The sequence below is a fragment of the Lathamus discolor genome, chromosome 1 (genome assembly GCF_037157495.1).
Source record: "Lathamus discolor isolate bLatDis1 chromosome 1, bLatDis1.hap1, whole genome shotgun sequence".
NCBI classification, from domain to species: Eukaryota; Metazoa; Chordata; class Aves; order Psittaciformes; family Psittacidae; genus Lathamus; species Lathamus discolor.
Window position 1 is genome coordinate 114,344,432 of NC_088884.1, and position 26,676 is coordinate 114,371,107.

The 26,676-nt window shown below is 38.6% G+C and overlaps 1 long non-coding RNA gene across 2 annotated transcripts in view; it reads right to left on the reverse strand.

Annotated features, from left to right (window-relative positions):
• Positions 1-12,013, reverse strand: part of LOC136007319 (uncharacterized) — a 31,632-nt gene extending 19,619 nt beyond the window's left edge. For both annotated transcript variants that reach the window (XR_010609618.1, XR_010609619.1), the window contains exons 1-3: positions 11,857-12,013; positions 11,674-11,771; positions 8,544-8,601 (exon numbers count right to left, since the gene is read on the reverse strand). This is a non-coding gene — a long non-coding RNA (uncharacterized LOC136007319). The remainder of the gene's footprint in view (positions 1-8,543; positions 8,602-11,673; positions 11,772-11,856) is intronic.
• Positions 12,014-26,676: the final 14,663 nt, after the last annotated feature.

Consider the following 26,676-nt stretch of genomic DNA (forward strand, 5'->3'; position numbering starts at 1 on the left):
TTTCAGGTATATCAGACACATATGAACTCCTGTTTTAAACCCCAAGATGCAGAAGCAATATTGTGAAGTTCAGCTCCAATCTATCAAGATGTCTTGCTCTGACCTGAACCTAGAATTTGTGTTGCCACTGTTCTTTCGTGTACATTAGAGTGATTTATTAGGGTAGGGAGAAGAGTTTTAGTTGTAGTCCTTGTTGTGGAGTAAATTTGACTATATCACAAAAAAAAGTTATACCATAACATATAGTAGTGTAATACAGGGCTTTTTTAATTTTTTTTTTTTTTTTGTTAAGAAATAGGATAAGAAGTGTCTATGAGGAAGATGGAATATATGAGCTGAAAGAACCCCAAAACCAATATGTAGTAGAGAACAAATAGAAGTAATACTACATAAAGCAGATGAGAGACAGCAAAAAAGAGACACATAATTCCAAGGCAAATACAAATGCCCCACATAAAAAGGTTATAAAAAAAAATAGGAAAGAAAGAACAAGAAACAAAAGGAGACGGTGAAAATAACCACGTTATTGTGAGACTGGAATAATCAAGAAACAAAAGAAAGCTGGCACCAATTTACAATACAGCAACATCATTTAGTTTTTGCCTTTGAGATACACATTTTTTCATCTATAGGACTATAAGCTGTCAGAAGAAATGTACAGGAATCAAGAATACACTAATTGTATATTGGTTTGATATAAAAATGTTATCAGCAAATGAATGGCTTTTCTAAACAGTAGCTTGTTGACAAGTGTTTAAATTTAAAATAATGCTTGCCAAGTTCTGTGGGAGGGTTTGGGGAAGCTAACAACTTCTAATATTCATTTTGATAATTTTCCAGCAAGATGTGAAATATATCAAACTGCAACTGAAATAGCACTGATCTGAATATACCGAAAGAATGGGTCGTTACCCTGCATAGAAACCAAAAGACAGAAAACTGCCAAACTCTCTTATTTTGTTTCATCCTCTTCCCCAATTCTATTCTACAGAAAGGACAAAATAAAGAAGAACTAAATCAATCATGTGGACATTTGATCACTGATATAAGAAAGCATTTTGTTTTTTCAAGCATCTGATGGGTTCTGTAAGAATACAAGCAAAATAAACCAACAACCCCCCTCCAAGTTAGGAAAAAACCCCTATTTCTCAAGGAGGAGATGACACTGAACTAGCATTTATAGTTGATAAAACTGTGTTCCATCAGAATTGTATCGTAGTTCGTAATAGGCACACAACAGTACCTGCAAAAGGTATTTACAGAACAGAATTACACCATTTAAAATAGGTTGCTGAAAACCACCTTAGACATGTTACTGATACAATCAGTAACGGCTGCAGTGGATCTCTCCTGCCATATACATAGCGAAGGATTGTCTTTGTTTAAAGAACAAGATAATCTATATGTTGCAATAACTAACACATTAAAACAAATCAGATTTTTTTTTCCAGAGAACATTCTTCCCCAGTTAGAAGAAAACAGGAAAAGCGAAGTAAAAATATATCTGCTATTAATCAGTGCTTGCCAAATAAGGCAATTATCAAATACTTTATGACTCTTACCAGAGATTGCTTGAGAAACAAAGATAGAATTTTTTTTGCTGTTGCTTGAAATTCAGCAATTGTACAAGCAATTTAAGTCAAACTACAGAAGTTTTTATAACAGCCAAGTGTAGTGTTTCTTATGTTATGTATCAGTAAAGAAAATAGAAAATTTACGGCAACTATGAATGATGCTTGGACCAGGCAGTTAGTTTACTGGCTTGCAAATAACAGGCTTATAAAATGCAATTCACCTATATATTCTCCATAAAGTAACAGTGACCTAATCGAGTTTTCAGAAAGAGCTTTAAAATTTGTCTCTGAAATAATTAATAGTAGCTAAATTATTTCAGGTATTAAAAATTGTCATGTATAATGGTGTGCTCCAATGCCACTTGCTTTCAACAGACACTCACTATTACTTCATCATAAAGCAGATTAGGTCATTCTAGTATCTAGTTATGAAAGCATTCATTTCTAATCTTCCACCCAGAATGCTACCAAAGATGGCAAAACATACTGTAGCTCAAAAGGCATAGATCTTTGCAGAAATATTTACTGATCCAGTGGTGTAGAAATAATAAACATTAAAAACATGTTTCAATAATTTATAATTTTCCAAGAAATATCTCAAGAGAACCTGATATTCATAATAGAAATTACAGTATCTTGCAAACCTGGAGGGCAAAATCACCACCAAAAGCAGAGTAACAGTAGACATTTAAATCTCAAGTTAGAGATTTAAATAATTTAAATCTCAAAGGTCTATCTCCAGATGGACCATTTCTTGTGTTATGCTATATTTCATCAGACATGAAGGATCAGCTTTCTAACTAAGGTACATTTGTTTTGATCTAAACCTGTCCATGGAACTTTGGACTTCAAAAGAAAGAAGCATTCTTTCATAGGAAAAATATGCCGAAATTTGAGATTTTAAGTGAAATGGGAAAACAGTTGATGCATATTGCTAAGATGAACAGATCATATAATCATAGAATAGTTAAAAGTCACCTAGTCAAGTCTCCCTGCAATAAGCAGGGATGTCTTCAAGTTGGCCAGGTTGCTCAGAACCTTGTCCAATCTGTTTTTTTACAGGGATGGACTAACCTGTTCCATTGTATCACCACCCTCACTGTAAAAAATTTCGTCCTCATATCTAGTACAAATCACCACTCTTCATTTAAAACCATACCCCTTGTCCTGTTGCAATAGGCCCTGCTAAAAAGTTTGTCCTCATCTTTCTTACACCCCCCTTTCAAGTACTGAAGGGCTACAGTAAGGTCTTTCTGGACCCTTCTCTTCTACAGGCTCAACAAGCTCAATTCTCTGAGCTTTTCCATATAGGAAAGATGCTCCAGCACTCTGACCATTTTTGCGGCCCTCCTCTGGACCACTCCAACTGGCCTGTATCTTTTCTGTGCTGAAAACTCCAGAGCTGGAAGCAGTACTTCTGGTGGTGTCTCACCAGAGCAGAGGGGAAGAATCAACTCTATTGACCTGCTGGCCATGATTCTTTGGGTGGCCAGGACATGGCTGGTTTTCTGGGGTGTGAATGCACATTGCCAGCTCATGTCCAGCTTTTCATCCCCCAGTATCCACAAGTCCTTCTCCTCAGGGATACTCTCAATCCCTTCATTTCCCAGTCTGTACTGATAACAGGGGCTGCCCCAACCCAGGTGGAGGACCTTGCACTTGGCTTTGTTGAACCTTGTGAGGCTCACATGAGCCCACTTCTTGAGCCCTTAAGGCATTAAGGTCCCTCTTAATGGCATTCTGTCCCTCAGGCACGTCAAGGCACGCAGCTTGGAATCGTCTACAAACTTGATGGTAATGCACTTGATCTCACTTTCTTATGTCATTGATGAAGTTATTAAACAGTACAGGTCTGATAATGGACCACTGAGTGACACCACTTGCCACTGATCTCCATCTGGACATTGAGCCACTGACCACTAATCTCAAGATGCGACCATGAAACCAATTCCTCATCCACCAAGCAGTCCACCCATCCAATCCATATGTCTTCAATTTACAGAGAAGGATGTTTTGGGGGACCGTGCCAAAGGCATTACAGAAGTCCAGATATACAGTATACAACTTTTAGACAGACATTAACTTTTACCAAATAATTATTAAAACCCATTGTAATAGATATATTCACAGATAATAAAAAACCTCTTATATATTGATGCAAAACCATATTACTGCATGTTTGCTAAACACCAACAGCCCCATATAAAAAAAAAAAGACAAGAAAAATTGTAAAAAAATATTAATATGTAAATCTGCAAGAACTGCACTGAACATTCCCAGAAACAGAAGACATGAAGCAGTATGCACTTCTCTTTTGTTAAACCTTTAAAAGACACATCATTACCTACAGGAAGTTATCTTTCAGAGTTCTCCATTATCATTCTCATTTTTCTGATTTATTAGATTATTTCTCCCAGCTGATTTCATTCATAGCTGTTTTCAGCCTTCTAAAACTAGCTACTCTAAAGCATATATTTACATTTAAAGTGGTGTGGTTAGTCTCTGGGTTTAGCTTCATAATGTTTTCATGCTATTACCTAACTGGCGCTCAGTGTATCCGTAAAGTCACTATGTATGTATAACTATATATACTTGTATAATTGTACTACATGATGTTGATATACCATTCCTACTGCTGCAATACCACTGGAGTCACAGACTGCAAGAATAACTGAAGTTGGAAGGTACCTGCAGAGGTCAACAAGAAACTAGCAGAAAACATGTGCACACAGACACCCCTCAAGAAGGCAGAAAACCCCAAAGAACCGATCATACTGGTGATGCCCATGAATCTGAACTAGCATGAGCCTCCTTAAAACATCCCAAAAGTGCAAATTCTTCATTGTTTAGAAATACAGCAAAGATGAAAGATTTTCAGTAGTAGCCAGCAATGATGAAAGCTTAAGAGTGTTCATTAACAGCCACTTCCAAAAAAGTAAACTTGTATTTCTGGTCCTCAGAGAAGTTCACTAAAAAATTGCAAGGATAAATGTGGATGCCAATGTACACACTCACAGAAAACCAGCAACCAGGAGGGAGAAAATCCTGATCCAAATATGAATACCTACCGAATATTTTGACTGTGAGAGGGAGAGTGCGCCATGAACTCCACAAATGGAGAAATACTGTACTGAAATAGTTCGCATGCATGTAAAACTGTGCCAATTAAAATGAGCACCTCTGTGCACTGTAACAAAAATTAAAAAGAGGGGGCAGATCAATACTTTCAACAAAAAAGAAATCACAAAAATTTAATGATTCAGAAAGAAAATGAAGATTTTCATTTTCTTTTAATCATGTCAGTGCATTAGATGGAAATAATCTCACCAATTCTCTTGTTTGAAAAAGGCTGAAAACTCTCACTGACAACCAAATGTTTCCAGAAGTTGACGGGGGAGGACAAGAGGGAGAAGGAAAGCATGAGCACACCTTCAATCCTCATCTCCTGCTACACAGGGATAGAGATATAAATTTAGGCCATCACAGTGACGCAGTGGGAAACATTAGAGTTTTTAAAAGATGCTAAAGGTCAATCCATTCAAAAAATTTATGGAAAATTTGATAATACTGAACTGGCCCAAGCAATCCCTCACATTGGGGTCAAATTTCAATTATTGAGGGACCTTTATGTCAGGGGAGAATAATTCCCAGCATTGGTAGCATATGCCCTGTCAACATAAATCACAAAAACTGGATACAGATGCATCCATCTGCACTTCTCAGATCTGCAGTTGGAAATCTTTGCATTTACCTTACTCTACTAACACAGCTTAAGGAATGTCCTTGATCCTCATGCCTGACCACATTAGCTTTACTTGCTCTCTGGACATTTGACCAAAGATTGTACTATCCTGTTCTTCAGCAGAATCCCTTATTTCTCTCTCATAGAATCATGAAAGCCTTTCTGCAGGTCTGTAGTGGACTATTTTCCAGACAATACTGATCCTCTCTTACAATAAAATGTTTTATTGCAAGATGTTTTATATTTCTTATGACAAGAAACTTTCTTGTTTTCTCTTCCCATTTGCCTGGGCAGTCTTAATGAATGAATGAATGGGAAAATATGGATACAGAAATGCATGCAGAGGTTTGGGTATAACACTTAAAAAAACATGCAATGAAATCCAGTGTTTAAAAGAATCGTGACAGATAGAGACAGCTTTTTTTTTTTTTTTTTGGTGATTTATGCTTAGCCTTCAATGTGCTTTAGCCGAAAGTATTAGAAACACACCTCAGGAAACACAGTATCAGCTTGCGACAACACCTTGATTATGACACCTTGCTAAAGAGCACAACCTGCACACTGAAGCGATTGTAAAGAGAGACAAATTCATTTTCTGCTTAAAGGAAAGCAGCCTGGAGGTTGCATCATAAGCCGAAAAAAAGCCTACCTAGGCAGAGCAGCCACAAGGCTGCTATGCCACTTTTCTTCGAGTCACTCCTTACACCACAGAGATGAGAAGTCCCATCCCTCCTCTCTTAGAGGATCAGTGGTGAAGTGGAGGTCTCCTGGATGCGGAACTCGCTTCACTCTGTCAGCTTGTGATGGAATGTGAAGCAGCAGCAACAGAGGAGAACGAGAGCTGTAGTCTATGTGACTGACCTTTCGGGTAAGTGTTTAACAAGAGCCATCACATTACTTATGGGAAATACTGGTGGTGTTCTGGTATAAAAATGTACAAAGAGCTTCCACTACAAATATCAATTGGAAAGTCACATCTGTCACATCTGTGTTCAGTTTTACTCCCATTTATAGATAAATTTAATGACTAGCATCAAAGAAAGGAAATATACTCATCACAAATTTTGCAGCAGAGAAAGGCTGCATTGGAGAAAAAAAGCACATTCCCACTAGAATCATAATTGCAATAAAGGAAATATTCAGGACATCACCTATTAAAATCTGAACAACCCTGACGCATGGCAAATGGCAATTGATCACCACCATATGCTGCTTCGCAGCACTGTTTGGAATTTCTGCCTAACATTCATGAAAATTCCAACAATGACGCCCTGCAACGTGATGCTGTAAGATTTCCTATTAAAGTTATTAGCTGAAATAATAGATGCAAAATATCCAAAGAAAATTCGCAGAGGTGCAAAGACCTCTGCAGTGTAACACCAAACAACAGAGGAAGCAGAAACTTACAGGTAGCACACTCAACTGCTGCAGACATTACTTATCATCTTTGCAAAATTACCTTGTAACATTAACTAGTTTGGATGATTTAAATCTAAAAATCCAGTGCCACTGCATACTACAGATTAATTCTGGCAGCATAAACAAAAAGACACTGAGCAGTCTGAATAAGTGAGGCTTGCACACTATGGTGCACGAATAGTTCTTTAAATATGTTAAAATGGAGATGCAGCTAAATTTTCTACCGGCTAAGAACTTCAGACATCATAGTTTGTTGGTGAAAGCTTATCTTTGATGGGATTTTTCTACTTCATTAAATAGTCTTATTTATGTATGGGATTTTCCTACTTAGTTGTCTCTTTTTTTTTGCTTAACAAATTCCTACGAACAAATCCAGCCTTGAAGAACAGTGCTGGAGCTGTCAGTCCTGTTCAGCAGTGAGCAATAAAATCTCCAGGAGAGTAAAGTTCCAGGATAGTTCAAGTCCGTCTGCATTTCCACAGACTGAAGCCTGAAGGCTTCAGAAGTTTCTTCCCTGCATCCCAGTTGATAGTCAAAGGTAGATGCCAGTGGTGGGGATGTCTGAAGCATTACATTTCTTTATCATGATAAGAAATCACACTCTTGATCTTTGTTTGTCCAATTTATTTTCTAGTTGGAAAATTAAAACTTTATATATAACATTGATTAAAAGTTCTAAACTGGCCTTTCAAGGTATGAACTTTGTACTTTACATGGGGATACCGGTTAGCCTTTCATTACTACTATGTGAAAAAGCATGGAATATTCATAAGGAGTACTTTATCTAGGTGAAGAAAAATAAAATTCTATTTCAGCTTGACATGGAGAGAGAATTGCATAGGAACTGTTTTTCCGCTGGAGTGAGCTGCTGTAGGAGTTAGCCATATGCTTTAAATGTGATTGACATGTCTCTGAATTTAATGTGTCACCTGCTGAGTTCAAGATCTGCTGTCTATCTCTCAATGTGTAAAAAATGAATTGCTTCAAAATGATTTATTGCCAGCAAAATAGAATGTGAAAACAACAATAGAAACAGTGCTGTAAAGGCATCTTACATTTAATAGCACTGCTTGATGAGTAAATTATTTCACAAATATAATCAAACATTCTTATTGTGAAGCTCTCAGCCTCAATAAAGCTATTGTACAGTCTAGTATCTGGCCCCCTGATTCATTAAGAGCTAATGCCATTAATAACATGGAGAAATGCAGCATTAACTCCCTGGGTTCCATTACAGCTTGTAACTGCGCGCAGAAAATACAGGGTTATAATTTCACTACCAATCTCTGGAATTAATCTTTTCACTTTTATCTTCTGTGCTTTTCCTCCTTTCCTGTGAATTATCTACAGAAGCACCTTTAATTAAGGACTTCCATTTTCTATTTCTTTCTACAAATGGGTCACTTCCTTGACAAATCTCATCTGTGTACATGCTAGCAAAGGTTTGATATGTAGAACAATTCTCTAAATATCATAGGTTACCCTTCAAAAATGTTTAAAACGCAATAGAATGACATTAATGTTAAATATTTTAAAATATTTTAATCTTAGAAAGATTAAAATTAACATTAAAAATTAGGGGTAAATACTGGAGAGAAAAGCTCCAACTCATCAAGAAGTTCAAGCACAAATATAATTCAGTCAGATAATAGCTTAAATACATAAACAGGTCTAATATGCTTAGAAGCAGGCTTAAAAGAAAATATATGACACTGCATATGGAATCACTCAGCTTCTAAAAGCAGCAGTCCAGTAAACTTCCATAAATTACTTTATATGTCCTTTAAAAACAAAGCATCCATTCCTACCTTCCCTTCCAGGCTGCATCCGTGACATCCACACCAATGTTACTTTCCAGAGCCATACCTAGAGCACAAACAGAAGATATTCAAAACTACTGGCATTGTTTCTCATCAAGCATCTCACAAAAAACACTGTCAGTAATGAAAACAAGTGCTACAGATTATTAGGCGTTCTCAGCTGTCAAGATAAACTGGTTTGGTTACTTTCCTTTTCATCATTAGGTTGTAAATGAGTATAGCCAGCATTGCCACTGGACCCCCACACACCTTTCTTGGCCTGGGGTTTGGTTTTGTTTGTTTGTTTTGAGGGGTTTTTGTTTGACTGTTTTTTTCCTTTTTTCCCTTCTTCCAGTAATTACCAATGATTATTTTTTATTTCCTTCTAGTAATTACCAATGATAGGGGGACACAAGCACTTCCTTCACCTAAGGCTGATTTTGCCTGAAATAGTTTGTTGCTGTTTGGTTTTACAAGAAACTGAAGCAGTGACTATGAATTGACAGCAGTAGCTTGGTAAGTCATGGGAGGTTATCTTAAATATTGACAAGATCCAGCTTCTTGCCAGCATTTAAATTTATCCACTGCCTTCCAACATATATTTTTCCCTGTTTTGTGAACATTACCACGCTATATTACCTACAGAGGAACTCTAACATTTTAATGACTATTAGTCGCAGAAGTAAGACTGGGAAGGGAAGTGGTGAGGGAGAGGTAAGGATCTACTTTCTGCAGTATTGCTCTCTTTTTCCAAGTATTTGCAGAAGACAGGAGGAAGCCACCTGAGAGCTTTTTGTTTTGTTTGTGGTATTCATGAAACTAATAACTCCTGTGGATAAACAGACAGCAGTTATGCCCCCTGTACTAGGGCTTCGATGAAGAATTGGAATCGCTTTGCAATGCACGACACATAGCAACTGTCAAAGTCTACTCTAGAAGACTTCCAATACAGACAAATCTTAGGGAGAAAAAGACAGACCCAGAACAACAGACCAGTGAAGTCACTGGCCAATCGTTCTGCATAATTGCAGACTAACAATGCAGTGCTAGACTGAAAGTTCACAGGTTTTGCTAGACCTTAGGTACTACGCAGAGCAGTCTGCCAGTCACAGAGTACTCGTAACCACAAGAGATACCTTCCTGAGCAGAAGTATGTGCTTAAAGATACAGCTGATTTACAGCCAGGTTTCTACATGACAAAAAAAGGAAGTGCTCAGCATAAACAAGAGGAGGTATTGGAAAACACGTGTCCAATTTGCATTCAGCTCTGAAGTTAACTTTGGGAACAAGCTGTTCCGAGCTATGCTGGTGGGGATTTTCCTTTCACCTTTATACCTTGAAAGAGAAAGGCTTTTCCCAGTCCCTACTTGAGATTGCAGAGGAATCCCTTAGCAGAATGACAACATGACATTTGCATGCTGAATGTATTATCTTAAATGTACAAAGAAGTCCATTGTCATGTTTGATAAAACATGAAACAAACTCATTGGATTTCAGAATATTACTATTTTCTTTTTATTATGAATAGGTCACTATGCTGCACTGAGAATAAAGAGCATGGGTCACTGCAATCTGGATTGGATGTGTGACTTGTCATTGCTCAATCCCTTTTCCCCTTCTACTTTGAGAGCTACAAAGAAGCATGTTTACAATTCAGGAACCAAGTTTTCTGTTTCTTGCACTCAGCTTCAGCTGCTGGCAGCGTACACACGATGCTCAGTATAAAATCCTAAGCTTAATAATCAAAGGTAAGTAAATTTCCACAATCTCTCATCAAAAAGGGACTGTAAAAATTACAGAAGATTTATTTCCAAACACTGACTATAATACACACAGAATTATACCTCTATCAGCAACAGCAACAAAAGTGGCTTTATCTCCAGTGACCACGCAGCATTGCATGTACACAGCAGTAGTGGTTATCCCATGTGTATCACTAGCTCCATTGCTCTAGAGATATGGCAAAATGACAGACAGTAGGATCCATGTCACACTGGTTAGTGGCAATGTCTGCATGCATCATTGCTAAGTGACATAAAGTATACATAGACAGCTATCGATGGAACTATTATACTACAAAAATGGTTTTATAGTGAGCTGTTTCCTCAAATACAGGAATTACTGATTAAATACAAGATTTAAAATCAGGTTTTCAGAGTGAAAAGTATGTAGTTGTTCCCTTTCTAGCTTCTGCTGTATGGGTAAGACTCCACAGCCCATGATTATACTGAAGTTCTCCACACTCACTGTAGCTTTCCCATTTCCCTTCTTTGGTGCTTTACAGCTGGCTCTGAAGTCGAAACCTTTCATTTTGCTCTACTGTTTCTTAACCACTTCAGTAAAAAGGAAATTAAAAACTTTAAATTAGAACAGTATTGCCCTCAGAGGAGACTCTGATGGTCTGCAAAGATCAGGCAATTGCTTACCACTGGGAGGGGACAACATGCTATATCATGGTACAACATGCTTTATCATGGGTATCAAAGACTTAGAGGTCTGAAATATCATGTGTGTTGGCTTTAACTTCCATCACTAACCAGGTTGTATTAATGCAACACCTACAGCTCATGGAAATATTGAAAATACATTGAATGTCACAGAAAATTGTGAGGAATAGATTTTCATGGGGTTTAACAAGTATCGATAAAGTCCCAAATAAATATATTATTATATGTATGTTTAGCAGCTTTAATCTCAGAAGGGACTGTAATGTCTAAGTCCGATGCAATTTCTTCACAACTCCTCTAATACAAAATGATTTTAAACAATAAATTTACTTTATACAGTTACTTAAGCTTTGTTAGATGTAAAAATACAAAGATAGAGAAATAGGTAGATGGGTAGAGATCCATCCACCAATAAATGGTTAAAGAGACAGGTAGATGTACTCCCTACAAAAACGACATTTTCCAGAACTGAACAGTCATTCTGGTATTTCAATCAAATACATGATGAGGTAAAGAAAATCTTGTCTCCTAATATTCAAAAACGAGTACTACAGCTAGAATGATTACAGTTGTGTATTTTCAATGCATACAAGTAAATAAAAGGGGTCACCAGCTTTGCTTTGTGGAAAGGCTGCTACCTTAACTATTGAAGCAGTTTTGAGAAAGGGAAGAGAAAAAGCACATAAAATTACCTCCTGCGTTTCCCTGACAGCGTGCTCATCACCAGCGCCCAACTGACTTTTTTTCCGAGGGAAGCTGTCCCAGTGAGCAGCCAGAGCAGCCCGTCACCCTAAGGAGAAGCGAGCCTGGGCAAAGGGCACTCCACATCCAGCAGGGCACAGGCTGCTTTAGCCACATAATGTGCCACACAATACCTAAGCAAGGCAAACAGCGCAGCCCTGGGGATGGTGGCCAGGTCCAACTGAGAGCCCAGTTTATAAGGCAGTATCACAGGGATAAAGCAAATCTACAGTCAAGACAGAAAGCCAGCTTCCAGGATGAGCTCTGGCTCAAGAAGTGAACCAGCACTAATAGAGCACAGACCAGAAAAAAACTAGCAGCCTCAGGCTGAGCTTAAGGAAATCTTTGGGGCTGTGGGTGTGAGGAGACCCAGGTGATATTGGTCAGGGCCATTAAGGCTCATTAGTGCACTCAGGGACTCAACTGTGGTCTTTGCTGGGTAGAAAAGCTGTATGCATTTAAAGCACTGGCCTCGCCAGAGTTACACAGATACGAAGCATGAGTTAATACGATTTGACATGCTATATCATTGTGGGGGAAGCCCTACATAAACTATAGAAAATGTTAACTTTTTTAGAAAGGATTTCTCTGTCTGCAGAAAGGAAATGACAAGAACTGTAGACACTCAATTTTGCCATGGTGGCTGCAGATAACTTGTGGGTGGTATTTTGGCAAAGGAAAACATGTTCTGTTAGAGACACAAAATATGGCACTCTATTACATCTACCCATCCAGCAATGGAGGCTAGATATGGAAAAATGTATTACCTCTTTTGTTCCATATTTGGATATGAAATCATGGAGATAGTAAGCTATGAGGTTCTATGTTAATGTATTTCATATAGTCCCATATGGTGATTTTGTATATTTTCTAGAAAAGAGCTGGAGGAAGATACTGTTTTTAGACCAGTGAATAAGGAAATATCAAAGCAGAAATTGCTAGAGAAATCCTCACATGAATTAAAAAAAAAACCCAAACTCTTTTAGTTTTAGCAGTATTAGCTATTCACACTAACCCAGGTATTTTCAACTCTTTTTTTCAAGGAGGAACAAGAAATCCCCTGTGTTTCTTCACAGGCATAAACCTCATTAATGCTGTATCACTTAAATACTCTCGCAAATTAATATGAGATTAAACATATGAAAGCGACAAATTAAAAAACTTGTGAGATCTTTATCAATAAATGGAAAGAACGGTAATGCTTCAAGATGACATGCTTTTATATGTAGTTTAATCGGCATAAGATTTTTAATAAATATTATGAAGTCTTATCATTATACCCATGCCAGATGCTGGATTGTACAGGCGAAGGTTGGTTTGAATGTGCTGTCATGTTAGACATACTTGCCAATATTAAACAGACTGTGACTACTATCAGTACATTTGTCTCTCTCTAGGGCATTTTTAAGAATTTTTTAATTAGCTTTTGTTTCCAAGCAGTGCTTTCATTTTTCTTGATAAAGCTTTTGTTTTTCCTGGTTTTATTGACTTCAGATTAGGTTCCACATTTCCTATAGTCATTATAATAAGAATATGAAGCTTTTAATAATGTATGAAAACTAGCAATGACAAGTATCTTACAGTGTTTTCAAATCCAGTTAAGAATGAGATAGTTTAATGGTTACTTTCTTTTATAGTTTTAATTTTGGCAGTATCTTGTAGAAACAGTGTTTCTCATTAGAGAATTCAAATAATAAAAGTCTATTAAAAATCAATGAGAGCTTGAACCAACATGACAGAAAGCATACTCCGTAACATAGGTGCTAATCTTAGCCCAGTTACTCTACTTTTCATGGTCAAGGTAGAAGGCACTTGTCCAAGAGTTGCGTTTGCTTATCCTTTTCTGTATTTGTCTCTATTTGGGGATAAATATAGGTATGCTAGGTTAAGATAAGAGTGAGCATGTTCTATGTGCTGCCAAGAGGATGTAAATCAAAGTAGAGCCTGAATATAGTTTAGTATGATTTCTATCTTATCTGCACCCTGAGAGCCTATTGTGATTCTCTGAGCCTACTGTGTAAGATTTACAGTCTAGATACCCTTAAGACTCAATCTGGCAGTCTGTACCTATTTTCTTTATTTTTTATAGTCAATTTTTCCAATTGACTCTTAATTAGGGCAACAAATTCAGTGACATAGGTTTTAACCTATTGTTTCGTACCAGCAGTCGGATTTAAGTCAGTGGTTACAAACCTACATGATTCTCAACAAACTAAAGTAACCACGCAATAGTCATTTACCTTTACAGATATTAATAGTGAGTTTACCAAGCAACAATATTCACTCTTACCTTGTAAAAAATGATGTTTATTAATGGTGTCTCATCGCCTTTCACAGCAGGGTTCCTCATCCTATTTCGCCATAACGATTGAGCCAGCATCAGATTTTAAGAACGAATGTTATCATTATTCACTACAGTGCTCCACCAAAGCTTCACTAGAAAGCGATAAAGAATGAAATGTATATTTTAAAGACCCTCATTTTCTCCTAAATGCTTGAATTAAGTTGCAGACTGTGGTGTTTTGAGAATTGAGTTATGTCCTAAAGCAATGCTTGTGAAGAAGTGCATCATGCCTGGAAATTTGACTCTGATTAGCCTGTGAGTTTTCTAACACAGGCTTTCTGATTTTCCTCAACTGTAGCTGCCACTGGATTTTGCATTCTGGCATGTGGATTCTTTCTGTCGCCTGAGAGAATGATGAATAGCTGTCTGAGTAGCTCCAAGCACATACTTATTTCCTCTCCAATAAGAACAACAGTCAATATCATTTAGGCACAGGAAAGCATCGCTACAATGAAAACCCAAGGACTGCTTTTGTTTTTACTGCTGATTCTAGGTACTAAATCGTAGCTCTTTCACAAGCTTATTTGCATTGCTTCTGCGCTCCAACAAACAGGTACTGGTAAAAAAGATGGGCCTTCAAATGTCCTAACATAATAAAGTATGAATTCAAAAAGGACACGGTACATAAAGCACCTGTGAAACTGCAGCAGTCCTAAAACTTATGATTCTTCCACTCTTATTTGAATCTCATTTTAATGCCGGCAACCCGAAAAGTCATACCAAGAAACATTAGGAGAGTTGGTAAAAAGCTGTTTAAGGTTTTTGTACTGAAAAAAAGGTCTATTTATTGGAACTGAGAAGTTTGCAGATCCTGTATCTTTTGATGAATTTCATGACATTAAACTTCTGTTTGTTTGGAGAAAGAAGCTGAAACTGGTAAACCATCCTGGTCTTACACTTTCAAGATGAAAACTTGGAAGGATAATTAATTGGGCCACGAGGATGATCAGGGGACTGGGGCACCTCCCGTATGAAGATAGGCTGAGAAAGTTGGGGCTGTTCAGGCTGGAGAAGAGAAGGCTGCGTGGGGACCTCATAGCAGCCTTCCAGTATCTGAAGGGGGCCTACAGGGATGCTGGGGAGGGACTCTTTGTCAGGGACTGTAGTGACAGGACAAGGAGTAACGGGTTAAAACTTAAACAGGGGAAGTTTAGATTGGATATAAGGAGGAAGTTCTTTTCTTTTAGGGTGGTGAGGCACTGGAATCAGTTGCCCAGGGGGGTTGTGAGTGCTCCATCCCTGGCAGTGTTCAAGGCCAGGTTGGATGAAGCCTTGGGTGGGATGGTTTAGTGTGAGGTGTCCCTGCCCATGGCAGGGGAGTTGGAACTAGATGATCTTGAGGTCCTTTCCAACCCTAACTATTCTATGATTCTATGATTCTATGATTCTATGAATTGGACATGAACATTCTTGCGAGAGAATGAAATGTGAAGGAAAAAGCTAGGAATTGAAATACTTTGCAGTGGTCTAACTGAGACATTTTTATTTTCAGCTTACAGACTTCTGTGAGATGTTTAATGACTTCTTTTGTTGGAACCCCATAGTGTGCTACAGGAAAAAGAAAACAGCTTTAGATTTCTTGAAGACTCTGTATCACTAAATGGATGCTACTTACAAATGCACTTACAGACTGGCATCATGTTGGCAAGGTTCACTGTGTTGTTTAATCACAACGCATTAGTAAAGCTTTCTTGCTAGTCACTTATGTCCTGGTTCTGATCACTGAAATGTAGGAAAGATCTTACAGCTGAAGGGATTAATGAAGCTCAGAATACTGTATCAAGTATTCTGGAGCCTGAAGTTATGGTTTGTGTAATACAGCAGTAAGCATGTGTCTGCTCTTAAATTGCCTATTGTGCTAACCAGACATATTTTCTAAATATCATCACAGTTACACTACAAGTAAACTCAACACTGCAAGCATCAAGAAATAATAAAACTCAACGACCAGCTTCAAACTTTGTATTTTTCTGACCATTCCAGCATGGGAGTCATTAGCCAGTGTCTCACAGGATATAACGGTTCATAATCAGGCATCCTGTTGATAAATTATTAAAAAATTGCAATTTCCACCACTTCAGCCAATAAAGTGTAAGGTATGGCATAGAGTGCAATTGCCCTCCATGTAGCCACAGCCTATGAAAGCTCTGCACTGCTCAGTATCTCTTTGCACGGTGCATAAGCATTTCGTAACCTTTGCCCACCTAGAGTGGAGGTGAGAATCTACAGCTTTCATCTAGTGCAATACTCGTATTTGCAAAAAAGTAAATGCTTTAAAATGATGTCACATCCCAGTTAGTACCACAGAATGAAATGGTGCTCAGAATGGAAATCAGACACAAAAAACCTGCGCATAGGAGACCCCTCAGCCCACACAAGAGTAATACCTGCTCCTAGCATCTGAAGTCTCGTTATTCAAGCCTTATCCCAGATTGGGATTGCCTTAGACCTAGTTTTCTCTGCCTGTAACCCACTTCCTGATTTTTAGGGCAGCTCTACCTGAGCCTACATGGCACAGCAGCCTATTAGCAGCATCCTTTTCTGTACTCTAGCAATAGACAGATAAACATGCAAAAAGACCAAGAGAATTACATACCTGCCAAAACCTACTTCCAGGGCCCTGCCTTCTGTGCAGAACTGGGTAATAACTAGGGCCAAGAGAATAATGTATACATTTACTGTTGATATTGATCTGAATTTTTAAATGAACCCTCTCTGGATGTTGTTGTCCACCTATGTAGCTGTTGCTGGAGCTGGTGCACTCTCAGTCAAAAGGTAAAACCAAAAAGAGTAACTGTATAGTTCACCATCCATTGAGATGAGACAGCCTGGAAACTAAGTTGTTTTTCACAGCAACTCCATGTCCCTTGTGCACTAAAAATTCCCTATGTTTTTCCTGGTCACTGATATTGCATTATCAGAACATTGTTATACCACTGTTGTTTCCATCCCAGCATTTAGCAGTTTAACGGTATTAGCTACTGAATATCTAAATGGGCAACTTAACATATATTCTCAGGCAGATACTTTTCTAAACAACAAAAAAAGGCAAAAAAGAAATGAAAGCATCACGTTTGACTTACAGCCTCATTTTTTAAAGGTTTATTGGTAAGATAATGAGCATGAGTTCCAATTTGAGAGTCAGCTTCCCTACAATTTGGGATCTAGGGAAAGATGGCATTCTGTAGCTATAAGTCAGTACAGAGCAGCTGAGAAGCAGAGCAATTCAGCAGGAATGCGGGAAGTGGCTTCTGAGCATCTGGGAACCTACAGGCTGCACACTGCCAAAACAACAGTACTTTGTCAGGACACATTCATCTTCTCTTTCCCCATTCCCCTGCACAGCCAAGCAGTTTGCTGGATGCCATACCAAGAGCTGTAAGCAGCAGAGCCGAAGTACTGCCTCCTGCATATTCCTTGTTTTATCTCCCAGAAGGCCAGCAGAGCCCTGCCTACAGTGAGAGGGTGATGAATCGGAGCCCCAGCTCTCCCAGGTGTCAGGCACTGCTGCTCCCTCTCACACAAGTGATAGCCAGACCCCATTTCTTCACAAGAGCACTGGACTGCTGGCTAAAGGCCAGGCAGATCTTAGCAGCGAAGGTGTTTCTTTTTTAGGTCAAATCTTTTCAGGCTTTTTTGTTTTCTGTTGGAAAGCTCTCCTGAACGCATATCTAGTGCAGCATTTCAAAAGCAGTCTGATAGAAGAAAATATGCTTTTGACAGGAATAAAACTTTACGGTATCCTTTGATATGTCAAATTATATCAGTGAGTATCAAAAATATTCTCCAAAACACAGCTTGTTTTTAATGCTTAAAGTTCCTGGCAGAAGTGTGCCAAAGTTGCTACAAACAACTTGCTAAAAAATAAAATAATTAAAAGAAGGAGATTTGCGGATGTTTTTCCAGGTCTGTCAAGTTTCCCTGCAAATGATCTGTGCATGTAAATTGTTAGGTTACTGAAAGAAAAACGTACTCAGCAAACCTAAATCAGTAAGTCACATGAAAGACAAAAACAATTATTTTCTTTTAGGACAGAAGAAAATAAAAGTCTTATTTAATTACTCCTCCCAGTGGTAGCAGGGTTGGTTGGGAAGATGAGCTGGTACAGACACACTGAATTATCTCAACGTTTTGAGCCTAGGTAGACTGCCATGACTTGGTAAGTTACTCTTAGAGAGCTTATCTGTAAAAAATGATGCCATGGTATTCTGTGCCAGCATTTGTATTGATTCACCCCTGATGCTGGACAAAGTACTCACAAGTAGGAAGTTCCTCCTGATGACTTTCTCAAGGGCTTATTACTTTTTGCTTGACTGGCTGCCACCAAATGATCCCTCATTTGATCATCCTATTTATTATGAAATAACTGACAAGTCAGAAAGCAGAAAAATGGCACCCTGGTTCACCTATCTCCTCTTCAACCATAACAGTCAGTATCACCTATAAAAAGGCAGTGTTGGCAGTGACAAGTCAATCGAGCTATTTCAAAACTTTGAGACAACACCTACTTAGTTTAAGATGAAAGGGAATCCATGCTCCTCAGATTTCCTACGATTTTTTTTTCTTACTAATGAATACATTTGCACTGGAAAGATTAATGGGTTATGTTTTGACACAATGAAAAGAATTCTCACAGTACAAAAGTATGGAGCTCATCAAGCAACAGTAAGATTTAATTAGTACCTGAGATGTCTGCAATGTAGAATCTCAGCACCTAGCAAGCCCTTACAAATGTGCATATGACTTAGCTGATTTTCAATGCAGTGAATTAGAACACTGTTTCAAACTCATATGTTGAGCTGCTTCACAGATGAGGTTCATTAACTACAGACCATGATAGTTGGAAAAAACTAAGTGTATCTCCTCCAGACAAGTCTCCGTGCAACAGAGCTGAAGTCCATCCTCCCATATGATACAGACCATGTTAGTTGGAAAAAACTAAGTGTATCTCCTCCAGACAAGTCTCCGTGAAACAGAGCTGAAGTCCATCCTCCCATATGATACAGACCTGATGATAACCTGCCTTTCTGTCTTTCTACACATACAAAGAGGATGTAAATCACTAAGAAACCCAAAGAACAGATACTTTTTTTATGCACTCTACAACAGTTTATATGGATAGATAGTATGCAAAACAGCACTGTGGGAATATGCTAAGCTGAAATACAACACATTGCTGAAGCTCAGCTGAGAACACAGGGACAATACTCATTTACTCCACTGGTGAATTTGATCTACACAACATATTAAGCTGGGGCTTTTTCAAACCTCTGTTCAAAAGTTTAAGCTCAGCTTGAAGTTTTCATTGTGTACTATATTACACAGAAATCTTGCTACCCTTTTGTGAACTCAGGGTTGTTGGTTTCTTTCCTATTACTACTTTTATTTGTTATCATACTTCCTTATTTATTTAATCAAGAACTGGGAGCTCAAAAAGACCTCAAGATAGGCCATTGCATCAACAGTTCTGCCCTAAATAGAATTAGGAAGTGATAGGATCTTGCCACAGATTCAATTTCAGCTCTCTCCAGTTGCCAGCTCAGCACTGAGGATCTCCCAGTTTCGTTGTGTTTCCCTGCATGCCACAGGGGAAAGCAAAGAGGCCCAACAGAGAGAGTTTTCCAGCAGGGGACAATAAAAATCATATCTGCACACTATGCTGGCTTTCTTCCAGAGACCCCAAGACTGAAACAAATGAATCCGGGACTGAATCTAAGAAGCCAAAGGTTTCCTGCTCTGTATCTAATTCTTCACTTAAGATTTTGTCTGTGTTTTGCTGCTTTCTTGACACTTATGTCTGGCAGTTAAATAGACAGCTCTGCGAAATGGGTTTGGAAGTACATTCGTAAAAAGACTGCAACGTAGCAGAATAGAAAATTTCTAGTTAGAACCAGTAATAACATTTCCACCACCGTAAGCCCTGCTATTGTCCCTTACTTGTTATGAGACCTATGTCCAAGCTAAACAGAGCTTTACAGGCTTTAAACAATGCTGAAATCGTACATTATCCTTTCTCATACCGATCCACACTTCCATGGCTGGATATTTCTAATAATTGCACTTCTACAAGTTGCTAAGAATAACACCATACCCAGTTAACATTTGCAGAACGTGTATTTGCATGTCTGTTACAGTGACTCATTGGAGCTGGAATCTCTCTGTGATGGTGCTTGTTAGAACACTTTTTGGATCTGTTTCAGAAAGCGGTATGCTAGTGGTTTGACAGGTAGTTAAATGAACACTTTTGTTCCACCTCTAGGTCGATTCCTAAAATAAGTAAGTTACCATCAACCTTTCTCTTCTAGGGAGCAGTACACCTACTCGCATCTCCCACTTCTGACAAAAGTGAAGACTGATGCTTCCTATTAGTTTTCTGTAATTAGCTTCTTGTACTAATGGTACAGAATAAATAGAATAAACTTGTTTCAGATCTTTCTCCCTATGTGTCAAGAACACATACAGAAACACTTTGATGTCCAGAGACTTCTTAGACATCTGTGTGACATACAACTTCAGTTTAAAGAAATACCTTGCTTAAAACACTCTTAAAATCTACCTCTGCTGTGTTTGTAAGGTACTGAGCTGGCTTTGGGCTGGGTTTTCTTGTACAACAGTCTATTTTTTTCAAACATAAAACAGACACAGGGGAATAAAGTGCTTATAGAAGCGTTTGCAGGGAACTACAGTGTTTGAATTGACATGCATTAATAGTTCAAGTTATAGATGATAAAATATTCTGTGGTTATTATTTAACGCATGGAAAGGTCAAAAATCCTTTTCATGTGAAACCTGTTGTAGCCTACATCAAAACTTAGTGAGAAAGATCAAGGGTCTGATAAAAGCCTGAAAAGCTGTTAGCAGAGGCTTTAATAAAGACCTGTCTCCTGATCTTATTGTCTTGTAAATAGCGTTCATCACAGCGTGGCCTTTTACTTGGCAGGATAAGCAATGATCTTCAACATTACTTGCAAGGGTTTTTTATTTATAGACATCTCTGACTATTAAAATCTAAACCTGTCATGCGCTGCGTCATATTCTTCCACATAATGCACGTATAAAACAAACAGGTCCGCTGTTCAGAGAAAAGCCAGTGTGTGGTAACTGCACAAGGGTTTGCAAAAATAAGTGGCATTACTAAAATGAATTAAATATGCAATTACTGTCTCTATAGACATATTTGGCAATGTCTGTACAAATGGAGAAAAACTGTAACAAGCCATGAAAGCCCTAAGTACAAAGAAGAGACAAAGTGGGAGACTGGTTGCTGTATAATAGGCAAAAGAAAAACCCAAGGGATGATTTATTTTAACAGCTGTGTTTTGTAAGTGCTATGGAGGAAGCAGTACTTACTGCAGATAGCCCTGAAGGAGCTTACAACTTTCTATGGAGACCTGTTATTTCTTGTCTGGCTTCTCCTATTTTTTATTGGAGAGGATGGTCTTCATTTTAAAACTTAGGCCCGGATTGTTCAGTTCTCCCAAATATCAGGTACCAACTGCACCACTAGATAAAAACAGCAACAAAACAGCAACAATAAATACAGACAAGTAGCAAGCTGATGACAGTATTACACAAAGGAACAAAATATGTCAATAATAAATGCAATTGGCAGAAAGGTCTGTAGCTGTACTGACTGAACTCTTACTATTCTCCGCAAATGAAGTGCGCATACTCAGAGTTTAAGAATCAGATTTGTCCATGCAAGTTCACACATGACACCCAGAGTAACAAATACACAAGTGTCTCACAGAATGCCAAACAGAGCAAACCCAGTGGGTAGTCAGTCAACTAGTTCAGATGTTTCTCAGCTTCAACGTCGTACACCCCAGACTGCACCAGCATGTGACCCTCTCTGTTTGCAACTGCGGATGATAGTCCCCAGCACAAATTTAGCCAGCTCTAATTAGCACTTCCTTGCGGAGGTCCCGAGCCCTGACTGGCAGTTATTCTTGTTCCAGGGGACCATCACGGCAGGAAGTTTGCACGAAGCCACTCAGTACTGCAGGCTAGGACAGTTTGCTGAACCTAACTACTGGCCCCCCAGTTGGCTTCAGCGCCAAGAAACATTCTCATTCATGTAAGTTTACTTTAACATGTAGTCCAATGGATTGGTTTGTGGCACCATGAAATTTCCATACAGGCAAGCATGCTAAAAAAATTAACCACAAAAAAATTGGCCTTATTTATTTGGTTGCAAATGAAAATCACCATGGTGACACTGCAGTAGGACGATGAAGTCTGTTGTTGTGCCGCATTCTAAATTCTGATCACTTTCTAAATGGTGCCTGTGTCTTTGCTATACACTGAAGCAACAAGGGGAAGCAGCACAAGGAGCTTTTCACCCATATGAAAGTCTGAATAGGACATCAGTAACTCTTCCACAAATTAAAAACTAAAAGTGCACTTCTCCATGCCGGCTTCAGCACAGATAATGAGAGCATTCCTATTGCAGCTCACCAGTAGGCACAACATTATGTCAGATCCCTTAAAACAGGAAAGAGCTGCTGGAAGTTTTGATAAATAAGACTTTGTTTCGACATCCCAAAATTTCTTAACTGTAGTTTCTAGCCTATATGTGAAACTTCTTATAGATTGAACTTCTTATAGATTGTATTATCATCCTGTGGTGCCTACCTGAAGCATAGCCACTTCAGAAATCAAACATTTTGCACATTACCCAGCCTCTCTATTCTGTACAGTAGCCAGAGCATTAAAAAGCTGACTGAGGCAGTGCTTGACTTCAGCCCAGAACAGGCAAACACACACTGCACATGAAGGGTGTTCTCATTACTAAAGAGCTATAGGTCATGTCATTGTCATCACCCTATTTTAACACTGCTCATTTAGGCAGAGATGTGTTCACTCTCCTTGCTTCCTTTCATCTCTTCTTTCTGATGCATAGGAGACCGCCTGATGTTAGACTTTTTTCCTTCATTTTCTTTTCTTTTAGGATAACTTCAAAACACCTGCCAGGGAGGCTCCTACTCCTCGATTAATTCATGGTGAGTTGATAACTGCATTGGAGTTCAGGTAGTCTTGGAAATACTGCTTAGTCATGCATATACTTTGTTTCTGATCTCTCCTTAGGACTGAAGCCTTGTTCTTCTGAAGACACACACAGATTTAGACCAATGATTTTAAAAGGTCTGTGTCAGGCCCCAGATCAATGCAAATGGTAGTGAACTGAATAAAGGGGGAAGTGGGGAAATACACTGCTATAGATGGCATAAGAGTGGCACATAAACTCAAACAATGTAAAAACAAAGTCAGAGAAGCTGAACTCACAAGAATAAATGATCCACATGTGGTATTAATGACTTGTGGAGTAAGAAAGGGGAACATTCTCCTCCACTTAAACAATTCTCACTAGTAGTTAAAACTACCCCAATGGCATCATAAAGCGTTAACTGATTTGTGATGTAAACTCATCTCCCAGTGCCCAAACCACCACTTGTTTCTTCATGTCTTCCAATCCTCAGATCCCACAGCTCAGCTCACAATTGCTTTGTTCTGTGAAACAGAGTACAGTGGTACTTCATTTTGAGAAAGCACACAGACTGGCTCATCAGTTCGCTGTCTACTCAAACTACAGTCACTAGTTGGTGACTGCTCAAGGTACACTGCAGTGGTGAAGGCTGAAATAAATGCAACAATAAAGAAGAAGAAAAAAAAGACATGAAAGTGTCTTCAAATCATTGAAATTGGCATTTCTGCCAATGCCTACCTATTCATCTGGTTATTGCCAAGGTGGGGAAAATTCTGGGCAAAAGAAAAAGCTTTTTCATAGGAATGGAATAAGTAATATGTGTTAATTTCGGCATTAATTAAGTGGAATGAAATGGTTAAAACCAGATGAAGATCACAGGACAACCGATAAATTTCAGTGTCACTTCCCACTTCCGTCAGTTTACTTACTGAAATTTACACAGCATCACTGAATTCTGTATAGTGATCCACAAGCAGATCTCAATGAACCTGTAGCAAAAGCACTGACACCCAAACCTGTTAGCAGTATAGCACAATACTCGTTAACCTCTCATCTATGAAATCCATTCCTTGTTCCAACAGATAAAGGTTTTGGATAATTTTATTTTGAAGGAAAGCAACTTATCAGTGGATAAATCCTTCATCCTGCTTTTATTGGTTTCAGTCACAGCTGCTATCACATCTGACCCCTGGAACCCTTTCTGTACCTACAGCAGAACACTATCTTAAATTGAATAGCAAGAGATTACGGAATTATAACTTTTGTAAATCAAGTTTAAATTGCTTTTGTGTTGTGGCTTTGGTTTGGGTTTTTTTTTTTTCCAGAGCTAAGCAGATCTAAGGCAAAAAAATATACACAAACTCACAACGTTCAGAAACAACAGCCCTGAAAACAGCAGGAGTTACTGTGTTTAAGCAGTGCTATAGTTCTTGCTTCCTGTAACTTTAGACCTGAGATGACGGCAAGATATTTTACTTATAGCAAACAGTGATATTATATTACTAGATTCCAAAGAATTTGGCAAGTATGAGGAAGACCATTCAGGGAAATGCTAACAACTTCTGCCAAAGCTTACAAGCAGCCCAGGAAGTGTCCCTAGGGCTAAAGAAGGTGGAAAAGGCTTTTGATGATTTCCCAGGTCTTTGATGTTAAGCCACACAGAGCTGGATGTGTGTGTTCTTCTCTTTCATGTTACCCAGAAGTGTTTTTCCTACTAACTTTCAGGGCAGTTCCTGAGACCATCTTGTGTGGCATTTTCCCGAATAAAAATTATAATTAAAGTATGACAATATCAGTAATAGAGAGCACTGAAGACAAAATCCAGACATCTGTACACATGCTGGGGAACATGCTGTTCAGAGAGAGATGTTCTTTCATTGGAAAAAGAAAATCCATGTAAGCCTTTTGTCAAGTGAGGAACAACCACAGTGCAGACCAAACGGGAGATGTCACTGTGTTAGCTGGTCAGTCCTGCCCAGGGCAGACACAAGAGAGAGTGTATAAAATCATGGTGACATAGTGATGAGCCAGACTGAAACACATTTAGACTGTCTCCTGCCCAATACAAAAAATCAGACAAGGACTGCAGTTTAAGCCCGGAACTTCTCAGCTACCATCTCTTCTCTCTCCATACCATCCTACCTTGTTACCCCTGTTTACAGATTCAGCAGAATTATGGCATCATACTCATTGAGTGCCTGTGCATGTTCATGCCTGTCTGTGTTTGCATGTGCGTGTTTATAACTTACAGACCAATTTCAGCTCAGTAGGACAAGACATGAAAAGTCTCAAGGATAAATGAAGTGACATAGGTTTAAAGGACCTAGGCAGCTGTGTGGGGACAGATGGTCAATGCCCTAACGGGGGAAGAACAACAGCCTGACCTCAAAATCACTGGCCATTAAGGATACCAATATAGGAGAAAAACTTGGTACGTGCCTAAGCACCTTATTACACTAGGTTTCCTTAGTTACCAACCTTACCCACAAAGTAAACCAGGCTTTGCTGGTTCCAGTCTCCTCAAAGCATCCTGTTCATGCTGTGTCCTTCTACTCCATTGAGTAATCCTAAAGAAGGCCTGATGTCTACTACTGCTTAGTATGAAGGACTTTATCCCAGGCTCAAAAGTGCAAATCATAAACACTTACAAGAACAAGGTTTTGGGCTCTGGGGAACTATTAAAGATTGATAAATCTCCGCCGAGGTAAGGAAGGAGCTGAATAATTTGGTCATCATTTAATTTCTTTTGTACATAATTTTTGCCTTCATACATTTGCCTCAAAGCAAAACCAATTTGGCTTTCATTAAGGATTAAGAAATCCTAGCAAAATTTCCTGTGACTGGAATTTTATCCAATGAATCTGAAGGACACTACATGCAAAAAATATTTCCATTTACTTACAAATATTAGTACTCTTCTTTCATAAGTTAATAATATAAGGTTGTAGGAAAACCAAACCAAAACAAATACACACACACAAAAAACCCTGATTAAAGTTTTTAATTCTGAACTGGATTATTTGATGTCAAAGACAAATTATGGCTCTTCAGGTCTATCTAGATGACAACTATAATGCAGCTGGCTAATAAAAGCTAGCTTCAAAACAGTCAGTGTGATAAGGAGATGATCTAGCAAAACCCACCTCACTCTTCAGATCAACTTTTTCTCCTGATGAAAGGTTATTGTAGACTTACACGCTATACTTAGAAAGTACGACTTTGTTTTCAAAGAGACGGAGTATGTTCTAGACCTACCTATAACACCGGGGGTTATGGTTCACACTTGGCAGGGCCAAAACCCCAGTTTTGATACAAAGTAAAACAGTAAATGAGTCAGAACCTAAGCAATCTATGCTTTTGGAGGGTGTCGTGGTTTAAACAAGATTAACACAGTAGACCATTTTTAGTCTCAGAATCTGTGATGCTAAGTCACTTACTGCACTGTACCAGATTTTCTTGCTCACCTATTGCCTAAGCGTTTGAGTTCTTGCTGCAGTTCAGCCAGGGAAGCTCCTAATGGCAGTGTGCAAGATGATATAACAACTACCATGATCTAACTGAGGATTAATTTAGGATGTAACCTCTTCTCTAGATTACACACTAGTCTGCTGGCCACATTTCAAG